Genomic DNA, 19,836 nt, shown 5'->3' with positions numbered 1-19,836 from the left:
ACATTTTTAGTCTTTTAAGATCTTTGTTATAATTATCGTTTATGTTTATGATTGCAAAATTGAAAAGATATTGGGATGCGATAACTGATAACTTGACATCCGTATCCGTCTATTGATTTTTCTAAAACTTTCACGTAATAGCAATAACAAAATTTAAACATACTTTTTATAATACTTTCTTGTTTTTGGAGATTTTCATGTTCTGTAATAAAAGTTGTCAATTCAATCTGTTCTAAAAGTTAGCAACAATATTTTGCGTATGATAAAATAAGTTTGTTTTTATTATTTGTCCCGAATATTTTTTAGTCGAAAACCAATTTTTGTAAATTTTATCAACATTTTTTTAAAGTTTTATTTTTACACAAAAAATAGTAATTAGATTTTTCTAAAAACGAGTCGAAAAAAACCGTTATTTGGACCTTTCTCAAAGTTTTAACAAATGTCAAACACATTAAATAATCTGTTATCGTAATATCTTCAGGATAACACGTACACTACACAGGCTCACGCAAACATCACTCTAAAAATCTTTGATTAAGATTCTAGGGACCTTGAAACGTCGAGAGTTGTCAAAGTTTTCAATTTGACATATCACACCGATTACAAGAACTCACTATGTGATGTTAACAATAAATTTTCAAGGTCAAACTTTAAGAGTTCTAAGAATCTCTATACTTGACAGTACGCCCGGAATTGAGTTGAAGTGTAAACTGATGAGCATTTCTAGAAGTGCGATTGTTTGTAAAAATATCAATAAAACAGCGAAAGGCATGAAACTTTGCGGTTCTAGCGACGGTTCTAGCGAAGTAAAAGTTTTGATTATAGTTCTGTCGCCTATCATTTTTAAAGCCCTTTTTTGTATTCTATCCAAGAGATTTAAGCTTCTTTTAGGGGCACCTGGCCGAATATGCGAATTATATTCAAGCTTTAGACGGATGAAAGCTTTGTAAAAGCTTTGTAACAGCCAGATCAGAAGGGGTGAAAAATGTCAGCACCGCATTTTTGGCAATATCAAATATATGATCATTTCATAAAAGGTGATCTGTGATACACATGCCGAGTACGGACAGTTGATTAGTTTAGATAGTGGCATCAGGGGTGTGTTACGCTTTAACAACAGGAGACAGCATTGAGTTTTCAAAGCATTAAATTCTACACGGTTTTTGACACCCCATTGGACAATGCTGTCAAGATCAGAATTTAATGAGCTTATGATACGTTGCCCTTAAGTTCCACATCCAAAGGAAAAGGATGTAAATCTAGAAACGAATATAAAAAGCTGAGGGTACTTTTGTTAGCGAAACAGTTTAATTTATGAACATAAGGAAGAGAGTCGGCGACAAAACGGAGCCCTGGGGGACACCAGCATTTATTTTGTGAATTTCAAACTGGAAACCATTCAATACAACTTGTATTGAACGGTTTAGAAAGGTAATTTCTAATCCAACGAAAAAGCGAATCATCAATACCAAAAGCAGGCATTTTCAATAAGAGAGCTTGGTGCCAAACTCAATCAAATGCTTTTGAGTTTGAGAGTTTTTTACTTTATCCAAAACGATGTAAAGATTTGTTCCACTAATTAAAAACAAATTTAAAAAATATGTTCCCAAGCAATAAAAACGTAATTGATTATGTCTTGTGTTTTTTAAGAGATTGAGAACATACAGATTCAGACTGTGTAGCGTTGTGGAACTGCTGGCTTAAAATGCTTTCAGCGTTTTTGGTGTATCGCCATAAATAAATGGCTTAATATAACCCTGTATGAAGCAATGAAGAGGCTTTAAGTCGCAAGCACTTGATGCCACTTAACAGGGCCACTTCTGGTAAAAAAAATGTGTCACAAATTGATTTTGCAATAACCAAATTCCAACTTTGAGAAAATTCGAGATAAAATCTGACAACACAGTTTATCATTATCAACTGTCAAACTACAGAAACAGCCATCGAAACTTCTCAAGGCTAAAAACAAAAAAAAAACATCTCCTATAACAAAAAAAAGGCAGACTGAGGCGTATACTTACTTATTTTATTTTATGGAATTTAAAAAGAAAATATTTATAGTTGTTTGAAACCATACAAATGGTTCATCCTCAACAGAGGTTAATTTCCTTGTTTTGTTGGTCAACTCGATTTTAATACAAAATGAACAAAAAATTTCCTGAATTCCAGATTTAAAATTAAAATTAGAAAAAGAACCAAAATTACCTTAATAATGTAACTTTCTTAAAAATTTAAATAAAATAACCTCAAAACTTATATCATACAATAATAATTCGTTGTTGCATCATTTCCTTGAAATTTGTTCATCTCTTGGTTTAACACTTAACAGCTTAATGTTGTTGTTATTGTTATTTCTCAGAAGAAGGACCAAAAGAACTCTCTTCAAAAAATCTCCCCCTTTATCGTTTGTAACCTCCTCTAACCGACGCTATGAATCGAACCCGTTTTTTTCTCATGTTGCTCACGTTTCAAACACTAAAAGGTATAGAAATGAAAGCGACAAATTGGCGCCATAAATAAAATAAGCAACTAATTCACCACCACCAGCATCACCATCTAAGGGGTGAGCAACATTTACAATGTATGGTATATGAAACAAAAATGGTATAATCTGCACAAATGCCGGTCTTATACCTATTCTCTTACCTCACCTACCCGATGTTCATATCTACAGAATTCCTTTCGACTTAGTCACGTCGGCAGACGGCGTAGATAGTTTCACCATCATCAACCAACCTACAACAACAAAAGTTCAACTGCACCAAGCTGATTGGTTCACATCGAAACGAGCCTCCACCGTTCCGTGAATGACGTCACGTAATCATTCTTCAGAATACCAAATGACCTCTAAAACATTAGGAACACACCAAACAGAAACCAGACGACTACTGCAAGCATGAGACTTATATTCAAATTGATCCCACAACCAGCACGTAGTCCTCAACCATGAGTTTCTTGAAATTGTGCGTCATCAACGGTATAACAACCAACCTTCATAAAAATATCTTTTGTAGAACTTGCAACCGAATTAAAAAATGATTTATTTTTAGTTTTTGAAGGGCACGTGTGTCGGTGGCAGCGGTTCGCGGCTTCGACGTGTGTTTAGTTTGATGGAGGTAACATTGAGATCTCAAACTTTCTCCACTTCATCGGCTTCAGCTAATGAAAAACCGGATTCAAATCTAAAAGTCTCTCTTAAGTAGATACTATAACTCTAAAGAGATGGTGTCAAAGAGAGTTGTTTAACAAACCCAGTTGAGTTATCTGAGGTTAGGCTGTTTGAATGGTAGAACTATGGGGGCTATTGGCCTATTTCACCACATAAGAGCGAATTGCTTTGTGTACTTTTAGCATTTTGAATTTCATAAGATGTGTAATTTTCAATATCCCATATGGTCTAGTGGCTAGGATATCTGGCTTTCACCCAGAAGGCCCGGGTTCGATTCCCGGTATGGGAAATTTTTTTCTTTGATAATGAATTTTCTGTTTTATATGAAGCATTCTTAAATAAAAGTTTTTATTGGTAAATTAAAAATTATGGTCACAAATTATTTCATTTGGAAACAAATTTTTAATGTTTAAAGTAAAAATTGTATGTAATTTAATAATTTAGATTGGAAATTTGTGACGAAAACTGATGGTCACCTAAATTTGAATAAGTTCAGAAACAAAATGCACTTTTTTAACGAACTTTAAACCTTATTCCTATCTTTAACTTTTATGTTATTCCATTCCTAGATCCTAATTAAAAGTTTCATCCGAAAAACCTGATGTTATTTTTTTTAATGTAGGCCCAATTAATTCCAAATAATATAAATGTTGAAATAGTAACCAATTTCTGCTGTATAGAAAAATCTGAGTTATAAGTCTGAAGCGAAAACTAATGAGATCTAAAAATACGACAGAATCTAAATTTACGAAGGTTTAATATGAATTTATTTTTGAAAGCTTATATCGAAGTAACTTTTAAATATTGACTAAGGAATGATACCTTCCAAATTATAGAATAATAGAATGTGGATTGTAATAAAGTAACTGAATAAAAACTTGCCAAGTAAACTTATCCTTTCATACCTTTTATCATCATCTACATCCCACCTTTTGAAAAATTCCTTAGGACCCGTTTACCAAACCTAGGTCTATATTTTTAAGTCATAATCCTGAAGTCACAAAAGAATCTTTTTCGTATTTAAACCTAATTGAAGAAAGTGGGTGGGTATCACGCCTCTAAATGAATATCTTCAAAGATTTATTTTTTTGTCTTTCTACATAAATTGATTTCGCCCACTCTGTAACTTTCATCAATTTACAAGCACTAGAAGTGTTTCTTTGTAAATAATAATACCCCCTCTTGGGGGTATACTCTCAGATGTGTTATATCCATCTTTCAATACACATCAATCACTGTTAAATTTCATCATTCTACATGAATCAGAAGTAATTCATATAAATGATACAAAATACAAAACCAGTAGGAGGGTACCACGCCCCTTTGGTGGATAACCTCATATTTTCGAATTTTGTATTAATAAACATCAACTCCTTTCACTCTGCTTAATTTCATTGTTCTATAACACTTAAGTAGTTGTGTTCATTTTAAATCCTGCTTTGTTTAAGAGAGCGGGTGAATACCACGCCCCTGAGTGCATAATTTTTGTGTTTTTTCCTTGCGTCGAACCATAAGGCCTACCTTTGTGCTAAATTTAAAGATTCTGCGACGTCGGGAAGGTCTTCATAATTTTGATGATTGCCCATTCTATCAGTCAGTTATGGTTTTTTACAATTTTTGCAACTTTAAAAGTGCTCTATCTCAGAAACTCTTTTAGCAACTGAGCTGATATTTTAGAAGGTAAATATCGCCGACTATCTTAATAAATGTTGCAAACTAGAAGATCTTGGCTTGATTGATTCTTTAGTTAGAGAGGGATCATTAACTTGGCTAACCATTATTTTTTTATTTTTATGGTGTTCAAATGGTAGACATGTGCTTTCAAGAGGACACAAGCGTCCATAGGTTTTATCTCAAAACCCACCTCTGTCTGTCAACTCCTACTCTCACCTCTCCGCGGTGAACATCGGGTGCTTAGTACCTCAACTGGAGATTGGGTTCTAACCCCAGTGCAAAGTTGTTGGGGGCAGCAAACGGGAGAGGGGGAAAGGTGTTTCCACTAAGGCACCTCTCCTTATCCAGACGGCAGCGGACGAATTCTCGAGATGGAATCAACGGTGGTGTCTACAGTTCCAGTAAGGTTGAACTACTTAGTGAACACCTTATAGGGCTTCTTCGACATATTCGGAGCCCAGACCTTTAAGGAGCGGATTATCCGGCTCCCCGTCCTTGGAGTTATACTAAGGATCTGGGACTCCAGGTTGGTGGTTTTGTTGTCGGGGTGACTTCCTGGCCACGTAAACAATACATTAAGTTGCGAAGCACCAACAAGCCTCGAATACGGACGGATTCACTGTCGAAATAAGGACAACGAACTTCGTATCTGTGCGTGGAATGTTAGGTCCCTTAACAAAACACGTGCAGCCGAAGAATTAGCGGAAGCCCTAAACTGTTGCAAGGCAGATATTACCGCCATCCAAGAAGTGCGATGTGATAAACCGGGCAAACGCAAACTAAAAGACTGCGATATATACTACGGCGACTGCTACCGAGAACGAAATGTGGATTTGCTGTTGGAACTAGACTCAGGCAAAAAGTCTTGAGTTTCAACACTGTGAGCGAGCGCATCACGACAATCTGGTGGCACAATCGGGAGATACAGCCTTCACGACACTAACTCCGACAACGGATTCAGGCTGATCGATTTCGCTGCGGGGCGAGACGTTCTGGTAGCTAGTACGCAGTTCACACATCTCAATATCCACAATAGGACATGGAAATCTCCTGATCAATCAACCGACACTTCTCCAGTATACAGGATATCCGAACATTCCCAGAGGCCAACATTGACTCGGACCAATACCTCGTTGTAGCCAAAGTACGGCTACGGATATCCCGATCCGGCAAGAGCACGCAACGAAACAACAGGCATACAAAACGTCGCTGCACAAAAGGACCAGATCTGCTCGCGAGCTCAACGAGCAGAAGAGGATAGAGGAACACCGGCTTCTTAGATAGAAAAAAAGAAAGCATGAGAAGCGCGCGATCGAGGAGATAGAGGGATGTCAAAACAGGAATGATTCGTAAATTTTACCAAAAGGTAAAAAAAAACCTCCCAAGGGTACTAGCCTGTAAAGATCAGGGTAACATCGTAGTGGAACCGCAGTCTACGTTGAGAATATGGAAAGACCACTTCTCCAAATTATATAACGGCGATGACGAACCGAATTCCGCTGGAAGTGAGAAAGAACCTCTCAACCTCAGCGACGCAATTCAACAATTCTGCCTACCCGACCTTGACGAAGTTAAGACAGCTATATCTAAACTTAAGTCAAACAAAGCTGCTGGAGCTAACGGCATCGCTGCCGAACTATTTAAAGCAGCAGGCGATGACTTGGTCCGGAGCATGCACCAAGTCATCTGCAAAATATGTTCGGAAGAAAGCATGCCCGATGAGTGGAATCGCAACATAGAATGCCCCATACATAAGAATATAGAAATCCTCTAACTTGCGCCAATTACACAGGCATCAGTCTCCTTAACATTGCATATAAGATCCTCTCTGTCGTATTATGTGAACGTCTGAAGCCGTTCGTCAACAACCTGATGGGTCCTTATCAGTGTGGCTTCAGACCAGGAAAGTCCACTATCAATCAAATATTCACACTACGGCAGATCTTGGATAAAAACCAGGAACTTCAAATCGCTACCCACGATCTGTTTATCGATTTTAAAGCCGCGTATGACAGTGTCTATAGGGAAGAGCTCTACCGAGCAATGTCTAGTTTTGGCATCCCTGTCAAACTTATCCGTTTGTGCAGAATGACGATGGAGAATGCACGCTGCTCTATCAAGGTCGGAAAAGATCTTACCGATTCATTTGATGTCAAAAAAGGTTTTAGACAAGGCGATGCACTGACATGCGACTTCTTGAATATCGTTCTGGAAAGAATTGTGCAAAACTCAACCGTCAACACCAGAGGCACAATCTTCCAAAGGTCTATCCAATGTCTCGGATACGCAGATGATATTGACATAATTGGAAGATCAAAGCGTGATGTCAGTGGAGCGTCTTTGAACATTGCGACGGAAGCGAAGAAGATGGGTTTCGTGGTCAATGAGGGCAAGACCAAGTATATGTTATCATCAAAAAAGTACATGGAACAACGACGTCTTGGACAAAACGTCACCATGGACAGCTATAACTTTGAGGTTTTTAGGACCTAGGCACCTCTATTAACACAGACAACGACACCAGCCCTGAAATCAAACGAAGAATAAAGTTTGCATATCGCTGCTTCTTTGGAATTAGAAGGCAATTGAAAAGAAAAGTCCTCTCTCGAGCATTTAAAATCACCATCTTTAAGACACTCATTATCCCGGTTCTCATTTCTGGCACTGAGGCCTGGACTTTGTCAAAGAAAGATGAGACCGTCTTAGGATGCTTGGAGAGCAAAATTCTTTGGGTAATTTTCGGTCCCGTACGCATAGATGGAGAATGGAGGAGAAGATATAACGACGAACTGTACGGGTTGTACAGCGACACTGACCAGAATTAAAGGCCAACGGCTTAGATGGCTAGGTCATGTAGAGCGAATGGACGAACGCTCCAGCCCGGAAGGTCTTCGAATCCAATTCCGAGGGACGGTGCAGTAGAGGAAGACCGCGACTCAGGTGGCGCACCCAGGTGGGAGAGGACCTCAAACAACTTGGCTTGCGAAACTGGAGACAGCTAGCTAGGGACCGAGCTGGTTGGAGACGCATGTTGTTGGGCCCAGGTCTGCCCGGACTGTAACGCCACCTTAAGTAAGTAGGTAACCACTATTTTTACATGCAATCTTTGCCCCAGCTGTCAAAATATTTGGGATCAGACGTTCGAAATATTGACGCAGTGTTGAATAATCGGGTAAATTCAAATGAAACAGTTGACATTCGACATCAAGCAAATAGTGTCTCACACCCTATATCCGGATAGTGTTCGGATTAAACTGTTTGAATATACGAAACAATTTCAATATTCCGATATTATTTCTTTTTAGCTGCATAAAAAGTTTCGAATGAAGTTGTTTTGGTTTGACAGTTGAGAACGTCAGAGATGTTTTGACATATCTGTTCAAATATGTTTTAAAATTCTCCATCATTTGCTTAAAGCCAGAACAATGTTTCTAAACATTGAAAAAACTAAATCTGTTCGTCAATCATCAAGCTATTGACGACTAGCCATTATATCCTTTTAAATTGACTTTTTGTTTTGGTTTACACGCTAGCGACTGACGGCATCATATCGGTCCTTATTTCTTTCGAAATGATGAAGGATTTTCTGTTACGGTGCTATCGAGCCATGATTCATAAAATTAATCAATTCTTTTAGTTTTATGCTAAGTCCATTTCTACCACCACACTCATAAACTTCAGAGTTTCTGACAGTTCATATAATAGCAAAAAGGTGTGTTCCCAAATTTAAGGTTTGTTTGTTTTGCTCGTGTTTCATTTAACGAACTGTCATTGTTTAGAAAGCTCTAATTAATGATCTTTTAGTATTGATCTCGGAAAATATATCAAGTAGTCTAAAAAATTTCGAAATCAGTTTCAATTTCTCAAAAAATATTTTTTTCTTTCATCTTTTGAAGAGTTTTGAAATATCAAAAACATATTTCAAATTTTTCACACTTCTTTAATTCTTTCTATTTTTTTTTCAAAAAATACTAAAAAAAGAAAATTTTGTTTCTAATAATCAAAAAATAATGTTGTTGACATTTAAAACTGTTGGTAAACACACCCACTTAAAAAATAAAAACATGTCTGCAAAGTGTAAATGTCAATTCACAATTTAAAATAAAAAAATATTTGGCACATCTTTAGATAAGTCAAAAATAAACTATTCATAGTATTTTTTATTTTGTTTACGTCCAAATATTTAACAAAATTAAATAACCAAGTTCATTCTGATATTTTGAACTAAAGAAAATTGTTATTAGACATTTGCAAATTTTTTTTTGACATTTGAAAGCCTCTCTGACTATGATTCAAACTAAACTACATATGTACATATATAATTTTGCAAAAGTTTCCATTACTACGTTGTTGCATTTTGGATGTGCTTAAGATTTAGGGAATCATGCAGAATCAAGGGAGCGTAAGAAGCTTCATAATTAAGATAATGAACTGTGCATATACATATTTATACAAGACTCAAGACGTCAAAGTATTTGCCTTTTTCCTCGTAGTTTCCGTTTGTTTTAGAAAATAAAGAATACTATGGAGTTGTCTGAACTAGTCCATATTTACTTAAAGAGTTTTGTTTTTACTCTACAATTTCTCCGATCTGTCAAGATATCAAACGAACCTGTTAGTGTCATGAATGTTCTTCACATAAATTTAATATCAAACTTCAAAAATGTCAAGTGAAGTTCAATCTGGAATCTAGACGACATCGTTATTGCTTGAATTTAACATCTTTTTGAAGTATTGTCAACTGAAATACAAACAATTTGACAATTAAGGTACGTTCAAACGGAGTATTGTACGAGACAACAACGTGTTTTAATTGTTAAAGATTTTATGTGACACTTTATATCTGATATTTTTCTTTATCTAACAAAAAATTAAGAAATTTTATTTTTTTTGACAGGGCAAGGTATCACAACTGTCAAAAAGTATGAAAGTGTATTTTGGGTAAAATGCAAAAGCTGCATATGTTTTCCCACACATTTTAGAGTTTTTGGCATCACTTACCCCAAACTGTCAATTGTCAAATTTTTCTTTTTCTTCAGTTTCCGAGCTTCAGTTCAAAATGGCGGAAAACCCCTACACTAATTGTGGGGAACTTTTTTCTTGAATCTTGTAACCTAGCCTTAAACTATAGAACCCCTTAACAATATCGCAATTACACAAATTTATCGAATTCAAATGATGCAATGCTGAGGCTGCTGATCGTAACTAAGAGGCGAATATATCGGGTGGAGGTGTGACAGGGGCGATGTGGCATGGCATGGATCACATGTGATGGTGGTGGGAGGTGTGTCCGTTCGTGCCAGAGCTCTGGTCACGGGTGTGCGCAGAGGCAGAGGCGCATAGACTTGCCAACAATTAATTTAAATTTTCATCATATCGCAATTGAGTCACATGAATGAAATGAACGCATGGACGAGCCTTCTTGGGTGTATCTGATCTTATGTATAGTGTAGGTTTGAAGTAAGTTTATAGATAGATTGTCTGCGATGGGATATAAGTAGACTGCTTCTTCGCCGCTATGCCGGCGGCGGCGACCGACGCGGCTGTTTTATTTATAATTTTGTTTCCCAATGTTATTTGAAGGTCGGACAATGTTCGTCACACCGTCACTAGTCGTTGTAGTCGCTGTCGTCGTCACGTCGTGTCAGTCATCCGCTGTCATTGTCTTTTAACAAGTTCCCCACAACTTGTAATTTGTGGTAGAAACAATTTGTATCTTTTCCTATAATTAGGTGGATATACGAGAATTGTGAGAGTGAGATATTTTAAATCTCTTTTAAGGCAGAAGCAGAGATTGATTTTGTTTTTCTCCATTTAGCCAATGGAACTTGTAAAAAGCGCAGCGACGACGTGAGAAGAGAATAAAGTAGCTATACGTTGTTTTTTTCAATGCCACGCTACACTAATTAAATAAATTTCCATTGGGAAAATTATATATTTCGACGACACGATATCTTCACACGTTGATTGACACCGGGTGACTTTTCCGCTTGCAACAAATCTCAACTGTCAAACCAAAACACAGAAATATTGTACTCAACTGTGATGGGTGTTGCATTTAAGTTGCACATTACAATAGGTTCGGTAATTGTGTCACATTACGATGCTAATTGGTGGCGTTTAGCGTTTCAAATACGATCTTTGTCATTTGTTATTGTTTTTTTTCTTTTTTCAACTCGTATATGAATGATGAATGAGCTCTGTGTAATAAACACCTTGAATAAAAAATAGAAAATTTAGATACTTTTAGTAGTTTCAAGTGCAAAAGTCATTAATCCGTCAGTTTAATAAGAACCGATGAGCTGCAACAGTTTTATTGCCAGCAAGAGTGATTTGTTAATTGAAAATGAGATGAGCTTGTGCATTAAGTTTGACAATTTTGTATGGATAAATGTTAATCGAAATTGATGAGGCTTGACATAAAGGCGCCTTCGAGATATAGATTTACTTGTACTCGTGCATTTAACAATAAGCAACAAAATAAAATCTTGTATAATTTACAATAATTCAAAGGTTAAGTTGAGATGTTATTTTAAATGTTTTTGAACAAATTATAAAATAATTGTCCTCAATGCAAACAAATTTTAAATTTTTAAAACATTCTTATGTTAATATTCATTTTATTGTTTAATAGCTACATGCATTAAGAAACTATTTATTCACTTCATGACTCCGTAAAAATTAGTTGATTCTCATTACCAACGTTTAACTGATGATTGTCTATGTTACACAACGCAGAAGCTTTATTAGTTGTCAAAAAGTTAAAAAATAAGAAAAAACAAACTAAAGTACTAGAACCGAAAAATCGAAACAAAGTTTAGCAAATTATGTTTGATGAAATTATAAAATTGTAGTAGATTTTTTTTAATTTAACTATAACTGTGGATTTAATTAGTATTGTTTAGTTTAGATATTAAAGATTTTTACGCTATTCAAAGTTTATTACAGTCGAAAATCTACTACAGTCAAATGTAATGTTGTCATTATCAACAAGTTTTTCCTAACCACATTTCTTACGTTAGCGATTGAAATCATATGTCATTTGGGATTGTTGAGATGAGATTTAAGTAGTTGATGGATTAAAGGGTATTTAAGTTTAAACTTCCTCTACTGCGCTGTCCTGTGGGTGTGGATTCGAAGACTTTCCGGGCCTTAGCATTGGTTTCCATGCGCTCTACGTGGCCCAGCCATCTTAGTCGTTGGACTTTTACCCTTCTGGCTAAGTCTACGTCGCTGTTTCATCTTCTCCTCCACTCCCCTTCGATGCATACGGGATCGTAGATCACACGAAGAACTGTTCTCTCGAAACGGTGCTTTCAGGACTTTACCACTCAATTGCTTTCTTAGTCCAAAGAAACAGCGGTTTGCAAGAGTTATTCTGCGTTTTATTTCACCGCTGGTGTTGTTTTCTGCGTTTACAGTGGAGCCTAGGTAGACGAAGTCCTTGACTACCTCAAAGTTACGTCTGTCGATGGTGACGTATTGACCAAGACTTTGTACTTTGTTTTGCTCTCATTAACCGATAAATCCATTTTTGCCGCCTCTTCCTCAATACTCACAAAAGCCCCATTGACATCACGCTGAGTTCTTCCGATTATGTCAATGTCATGAGCATATGCCAGTAATTGGACAGACTTTTGAAAGATAGTGCCTCTAGTGTTGATGTGTGAGCTCTGAACTATTCTTTCAAGTACGATGTTAAAAAAACCGCATGACAGCGCATCACCTTGTCTAAGACCTTCTTCATCGAAGGGTTCTGTTAAGTTGTTTCCAACCTTTATGGAGGAGCGTGATTCTCTATGGTCATCCTGCACAAACGGACGAGTTTGGCAGGGATGCCAAAACTAGATATGGCTCTATACAGCTCGTCCCTGTAGATGCTGTCATATGCGGCCTTGAAATCGATGAATGGATGGATCATCATCGTCGTCGCCGTTATACAGTCTGCAGAAGTGGTCCTTCCATATCCTCAGCATTGACTGCGGTTCCACCATGATGTTTCCACTTTCGTCTTTGCAGCCTTCGGTTTCTAGGTACCTGTGAATTCCGTTTCACCTGTTCATAAAACTTTCGAACTTCATTCCTGCTTTTAAACCTCTCAACATCTTCGACCGCACGCTTCTCATGCCCTCTCTTTTTCCTTCTGAGAAGTCGGTGTTCCTCTCGCCTTTTCTGCTCATAAAGCTTATGAGCGGCTCTCGTCCTTTTATGCAGCGCCGTTTTGCGTGCCTCTTGTTTGGCCTGCCGACATTCCTCATCAAACCAGGCGTTCCTTTTTGGTGGATGTTTGAAACCCAACACATCAGAGGCGGCTTCTCTGATTGCATCTTGGCAATGTTGCCACTTGTTTTCAATACATTGTCTTGGCGGCAGAGAACTTCGAGAGAGGTTACTTGTTACTCGGTCGGAAAAGGATTTGGCGACCTCTGGCGATTGTAGCCGTTCAACGTTGTACCTTCTCCCAGCACCTCCCTGTTTTGCCTTGGGTCTGGAAACCCGAACCCCTACCTTGGCTACAACGAGGTAGTGGTCCGAGTCGATGTTAGCTCCTCGGGAAGTTCGGACATGCATGATGCTGGAAACGTGTCTGGCGTCGATCGCAATATGGTCAATCTGGTTGACGGTAGATTGATCTGGAGAAGTCCAAGTTCCTTTGTGGATATTGAGGTGTGGAAAACGCGTACTGGCTACCATGACGTTTCGCCCCGTAGCAAAATCTATGAGCCTCAATCCATTGTCGGAAGTGTTGTTGTGTAGGCTGTTTTTCCCGATTATTCCACCAAAGACGTCTTCCCTTCCTAGCTTGGCACTAAGATCGCCCAGGACTATTTTAATATCGTAGCTAGGACATTGCTCATATGTTCTGTCTAAGAGCTCGAAGAACATATATTTGGTGTTGTCGTCTTTCTCTTCTTTGGGGGCGTGCGCGCATATCAGGTTAATGTTGCCGAATTTAGCCTTGATGCGTATAGTCATGATTCGCTCATTGATGCACCTATAGCTCAAGACGTCTTGCCTAATTCTGGCTCCAATGAGAAAGCCGTATCCAAATAAGCGCTGTTGCTTTTCGTGGTAACAGTCACCATAGTAAATATCGCAGTTTTTCATCGTCTTTTTGGGAGTTTTGAGATTGAGGAAAATTAAGCTCAGTAAAATTTTAAAATTGTAGTAGATTTTTTTCTAACTAAAATATAACTGCAACTTAATTTGTACTGATTAGAAATTTTAATCGATACAATTAATGGATATTAAGGTTTCAAAATCTATTACTCTCGAAAATCTACTACAATCAAATGTAAGATTTTCTTTTCCACAATACTAAAGTTATTGATCGAAGACAAACGTGATTTGGGATTTTTGGTATGAGATTTTAGCAGTTGGTGTATTATTTCGCAAAAAGTTTTAAAAATTAGAGATGACACAAGCCAAATCGGCTGAATTTTTAGAAACCTTAAGATTTGTTTGTTTTTGAAAAAGATTTATATAAACAAGCAAATTGGCACTAAATTCTAAAATTGTAGTAAATTTGTTCAATAATATAAATAAATATTAACACTTTAGAAAGATCTGCGAAAATTTACTACAATTCTTTGGTGACGATATCCTTATGCTCCTGATAAGTTTTTATAAGTCTCAATACACATCAATATGACATAAGTCTGACTACATAACGTGTTAAAATCCTTGAATTGGGGTAACCTGGGAACACTATTTTTCTTAATAAAATTTTTGACATGAGTATTAATATGTCAAATATCAAAGTGACATTATCAACGTAGATTGTCAATAGCATCCTAGGAAATGACATCAGTAAAGAAAACTCAAAAACTTGTTAAAACTTATTCATTTTCAAGGCAAGATTATGAGTATACAAACAAAATATTGACATCACATGATGAAAAAATAATTTCTCTTACATCTACGTTCCATCCTGATGTTGCGACAGTGGCAGGTGTATCTGTCAATTTAAAAACAGCGCTAGTGGCGCTCTAAATATTTTAACCTTCAAAGTGTCCCGCTCTAATCTATTTATCTTAAAAACATCTAATAGATCTTTATTTTTATTTAGAAAAAGAAACCTAATTAATATTTTGGGTTCCTTATTTTATGTTTTCAAAATAAATATTGAAATTAAAAGCGACAGACAAATTTAGCTTTTTTTAAAGGCATATGTTTCCGAGATCAGGTGGATTTAAAATAACATATGTATGACCATAAAAAAGGACGTTAAACCCAAAATAATAAAATTAGAAGTCAATAAAACACTCGTAGCTCTAAAAATAAAATACAAAAAAAACACCATCTTGAAAATTCAAACCCTGAAAATACAATTTCTTATAATTATTAAACACTCATTTCCAAGGTCTTAATCATTATCAAAATCGTTAAAAACATCATTGTCTACCATTTTTGAAATGTTTAATTTGCAACAATCCTAGACAGTTATATTTTTAGGAAATATTATTTTTAATTTATTGTATAGGCATGACAAAAAAAAAGAAGGTGTCTCAATACAGTCTCGATACAATAGAAATAATTAAGAATTGTATTATAATTAATTGAAAATCAAAGATTTCTGTAGCGTATCATTAATGGTCTAATTGTTATGTTATTTCAATTAGACAAAATATGGTTTTTTGAATAGACCATCATTCTTTATATGATCATAATAATTTATATCAAAGCTGAGAAAACAGTTTAAGACTATTTTTGGGAGTATTGTCCCAAAAAAATAATAGCAGTCTACACGCTTGGAATTTTTTAATTTAAAAATTTTATCGTATGATTTTTATTTAAAGACACGACGAAACGTATCCATAAATGTTTACACTGACTTTTTTCCTTAAAGTTTGCCAATGAAAATTCAAACTAATTTTGGCCGTTTTATGCCAAAATAAAAGTTCTATTAGTACAGTTAAATGCTTAAAATTTTCCATGTGATCAATCTATTAATTCAAAATTGCATTGGTTCTTAAGCGTTTCAAATACTAAATCCACTTCATTTATCTGAACACGTCTAAAAGTGACAGTTCGCAAAAAAGAAAACGAAGCAAACAAACCTAAATTTATAAACGAACTTGTAAACTTTAAACGTCAAAAACTCAAAAACCATATGAATAAACGGAATCATTATAATTTAAAGCAGTCATCATACATTTAATTTTTGAAAATCATGTGGTTTTACTTTTCTTATCTGTTTTTCAAATGTACAGTACATTTTACAAAAAGTATGATTTAAGTTGCGCGCAACTTTAACATCTAGTAACTTTAAAAAGATCTCGTTGTTATCCATTTTTTTGATCTTGTGATGTACCCTGGCTCAAAGAAAGGTACACACACTTCAAAGACTTTTATAATATCTTTTTTTACAATCGGAAACTGTTTTTCATATGTAAAAAAAGAAAAACAAACATAAAATTCCACCTTAAATATTCCCACAAAAATGAGAAAAACAAACAGAATTGTCTCACGTTTGATTAGTAAAATTGTAAGTATACTCGTACTTAAATCTATAGATTTGTTTTCTATAAAAAAAAATTATAAATATTACATTATATATATTTGTATAGATTCCAAGTGCGTTGTGTTTTTAAGGTGTAAAAGAATTTAAATCAACATCATCACGTATTTCTTGATACTCTTAAGAATTCCAACGTGCGACTTGGAAATCATCAATTAAAAGAAATCATTTTCCTATTTAATTTATTTGTTTTATTTATATAAACCAAAACGCATTAAGCTCGTGGCATAATGTTTAAACTTTTTAATAGTTTGTTTACTTTTCTTGTTTATCGAAGTTTAACATAGATTTTTTTCGAAAACGAAATCAGTTTTTTGACAGATCGAGTTTGACAATATGAACTATACAAAATTTGGTTTCAAAAAAAGAACGTAGGTGTGTCATTTTGGCAACAATTTCAATTAATATCCTGTTGTCTTTGAGGGAAATAATAAAAACAAAAACAAATATTTTTCTTTGCCAAAAAACGTGTTGTGAATCCACATGTATGTTAACCTAATCAGACATTTACCTCTCACATTCTATAAAAAAAACTTGCAGTTCTTTCTATCAACAGATTTTCTATGTAGGATCCAAAAATAAATTTAAATTACATATGAAATTTCGTTAAAATCTGTTAAATCGAAATGCACGTGATAAATGCCATCGCACCTGGGGGATCAGGGCATTCTCTTACCGCATTAAGATTTTTTGACCTAAGACATTTCGTCGTCAAGAAACACATTTGTTCATCAAGGACAAATCTAAAATAAACTGTCTGTAGCTTTGTAAACGCAGAAAGAGTAATCATTTTAATTATTTCCCTAAAAAAAATCTTAAAAAGATTTTGAAACAACAAACAGAAGGTGTTGTCTTATTTATCGAAATCATTTGTAGCCTCTTCTCTGTATAAAGAAACTAGACCATAATCTCTTAGCGCAAACACTTTTGTAACTAAAAATAGAAAAGAAGTGCTTGACGCTACCCTACGTCAGAAAAACTCAGAGTTGTTCTGAATCACGCTTTAAAAAAAAGCTGTTCCATCAATCATATGGTAAAAGGTACGAAAAACAAACCTGGTGGACCACTGAAATAGGCAACTTAAGAAAAGAAACTAGAAGACTTCAACGTCACCAAAAGAACTAGGAAAGAAGCTGATTGGGAACATTATAAGACCAGTCAACGTATTTTTAAGGTCGAAATACAGCGAGCAAAACGCATCTCATGGATGGCCTTCTGCGACGAAATAATAGGTACAAATGTATCAGCAAGACTGAGGAAAATTCTGACCAAGGATTCAGTCACTCTAGGATCCCACAAAAAAACCTACAGGAAGCTGGATTGAACCCAGTGGCGAAACGCTTGAGCTTCTTGTGATTACTCATTTTCCTTGATGCGTAGCTGATATCCGCAGCCCAGAAACAGAGACTCATACAGAAACCCTAGTATCATCGGATAGTATAACGGAAGAAATGATAAAATGGGCCATTCACTCTTTTTCCTCGTACAAATCCCTTGGTCTAGACGGAATCTTCCTTATGATGCTTTAGAAGATCATAAACCTTATAATCTCACACCTAGCAAGCATTTTCAATAATAGCCTTATAGTAGCTTGAGGTAAAGGTAGTTTTCATCCCTAAGGCTGGTAAACCTAGCCATACGGAGGCCAAAGACTATAGACGCATTAGTCTAACAGCGTTTATTTTGAAAGCTTTTGAAAGGCTAATTAGTATACACTTCCGAAGCACCCTGAAACCGGAATGTATGTATATCGGAATTTCAACATGCCTACATTAAAAGAAAAAGCGTTAAAACAGCATTGCACAGTGTTGTCAGCGTCATAGAAAAATCACTGAATGACAAGGAATACACCCTTGCAACGTTCTTGGATAATGAGGGAGCCTTCAATAACGTGAAGAACGAAATAGTGAAACAAGCCTTGGACAACCACAAAATCGAAAAGGCAATAACACAGAAGATAATGTGTATGCTCAGAAAGAGACAAATTAACTCTGAGCTAGCGGAAAAAAGGGTGAGAGTAACCACATCCAGTTGCACTCCTCAGGATGGAGTTCTCTCACCGCTACTTTGAGTTCTTGTCATGAACGGCAGACTCTCTAAATTAAAATCAAGCCTACGCTGATGATCTCGAATTACCATCGACTGGCAAGTTCCTACCCACTATCAGTGAACAAACCGAATACGCCCTCTCGTTGGTAAGCAAATGGACTAGGAACTGTGGGCTTTTTACTAACAAGCTCAAAATACCTGATTTTAAAATACCTTTAATTGAAGGCTGAACTCTTAAAATCTCTGATCACGCAAAGTATCTCGGTGTGATCTTAGATAAAAAACTAAACTGGGGCCTGAACACCAAAGATAGATTCAAAAAGGTATCGATTGCCTTTTACTCCTGTAATAGAATTTTCGGGAAAACCCAGGGGAAACCCTAAAATTATCAGATGGTTGTATTCTGCAATAATAAGACCAATAATAACCTATGGTAATTTAGTATGGTGGAAAGCTTTAGAAAAGAGCACGAACCTGAAAACTTTGACAAAAGTTCAAAGACTTGCGTGCACTGGTATTACGGGAGCAATGAGATCCACTCCAGCTGCGGGACTGGATGTTATACTCAATCGAATTCTCCTAGACCTCCTTGTTCAAGAAATGCGGCCAAAAGTGCCCTGAGACTTAGTCCAACAGTTCCATAGGACATGCCCAGATCCTTCATAAAGCTATGGGCCATAGTACTACAACAGACTATAAAATACCCGAATTTGATTTTCATAAACTATTGCAGGCTTCCATCCCAAGCTATCTATACTGATAGCTCTAAAATGGACACTGGTGTAGGGTCAGGCTTCTATTCTGAATCTCTCAAGTTAACCGCCTCGCTTAGGCTTCCGAACTACAGTAGCGTCTTCCAAGCGGAGGTCCTGGCCGTGACAGCGATACCACGAACTGATATCACCTTTCACATTGATAGCCAAGTGGCAATAAAAGCGATTACTGCAACTGAGGTAAAATCAAAGCTTGTTCTATGCTGCCGCGAAGAGCTTAAGGTTCTTGGGGCACAGCACAGCATTAAACTCTGCTAGGTCCCAGGCCACAGCGATATACTAGGCAACGAGAAAGCCGATGAATTAGCAAGATTAGGGTCAATGCTTGACGTAAGCCAAGCTCAGCCCTTACCTGTTATTTAAAACAGGAAATCTCAAAAAAAGAATACCTATCAAGGCCGATGAAAGGTAGAACCTTTGCGGCACTACAAGAAAGATCTGGCCCTGTTTTAACAAACAAATAAAGGAAAGAATTATGCAGCTACACAAGGGATCACTTCGATCTCTTGTAAGCATAATCACCGGACAGATGAGAATCAGATCAGATGATCTATGCAGAGGATGCGGTGACGAGGAGGTGCATGAAGACACTCCGACACTCCTAACCTAACCTTGTATAAAGATGTAATTATTATAATATTTATTAATGG

General features: G+C 36.3%; 1 protein-coding gene and 1 non-coding gene across 2 annotated transcripts in view; both read left to right on the top strand.

The window, feature by feature from the left end:
• The window catches only part of LOC129948805 (RING-box protein 2), a 109,194-nt gene that overhangs the window by 83,346 nt on the left and 6,012 nt on the right, over positions 1-19,836 (top strand). The gene's annotated exons all lie outside the window — the stretch shown is intronic.
• On the top strand, positions 3,387-3,458 carry Trnae-uuc (transfer RNA glutamic acid (anticodon UUC)). The gene has a single exon. It is a non-coding gene; the product is annotated as a tRNA-Glu (tRNA).

Source organism: Eupeodes corollae, chromosome 3 (genome assembly GCF_945859685.1).
Source record: "Eupeodes corollae chromosome 3, idEupCoro1.1, whole genome shotgun sequence".
NCBI lineage: Eukaryota > Metazoa > Arthropoda > Insecta > Diptera > Syrphidae > Eupeodes > Eupeodes corollae.
The sequence above is the reverse complement of the archived record's forward strand: the minus strand, read 5'-3'. Positions and strand labels throughout refer to the sequence as shown.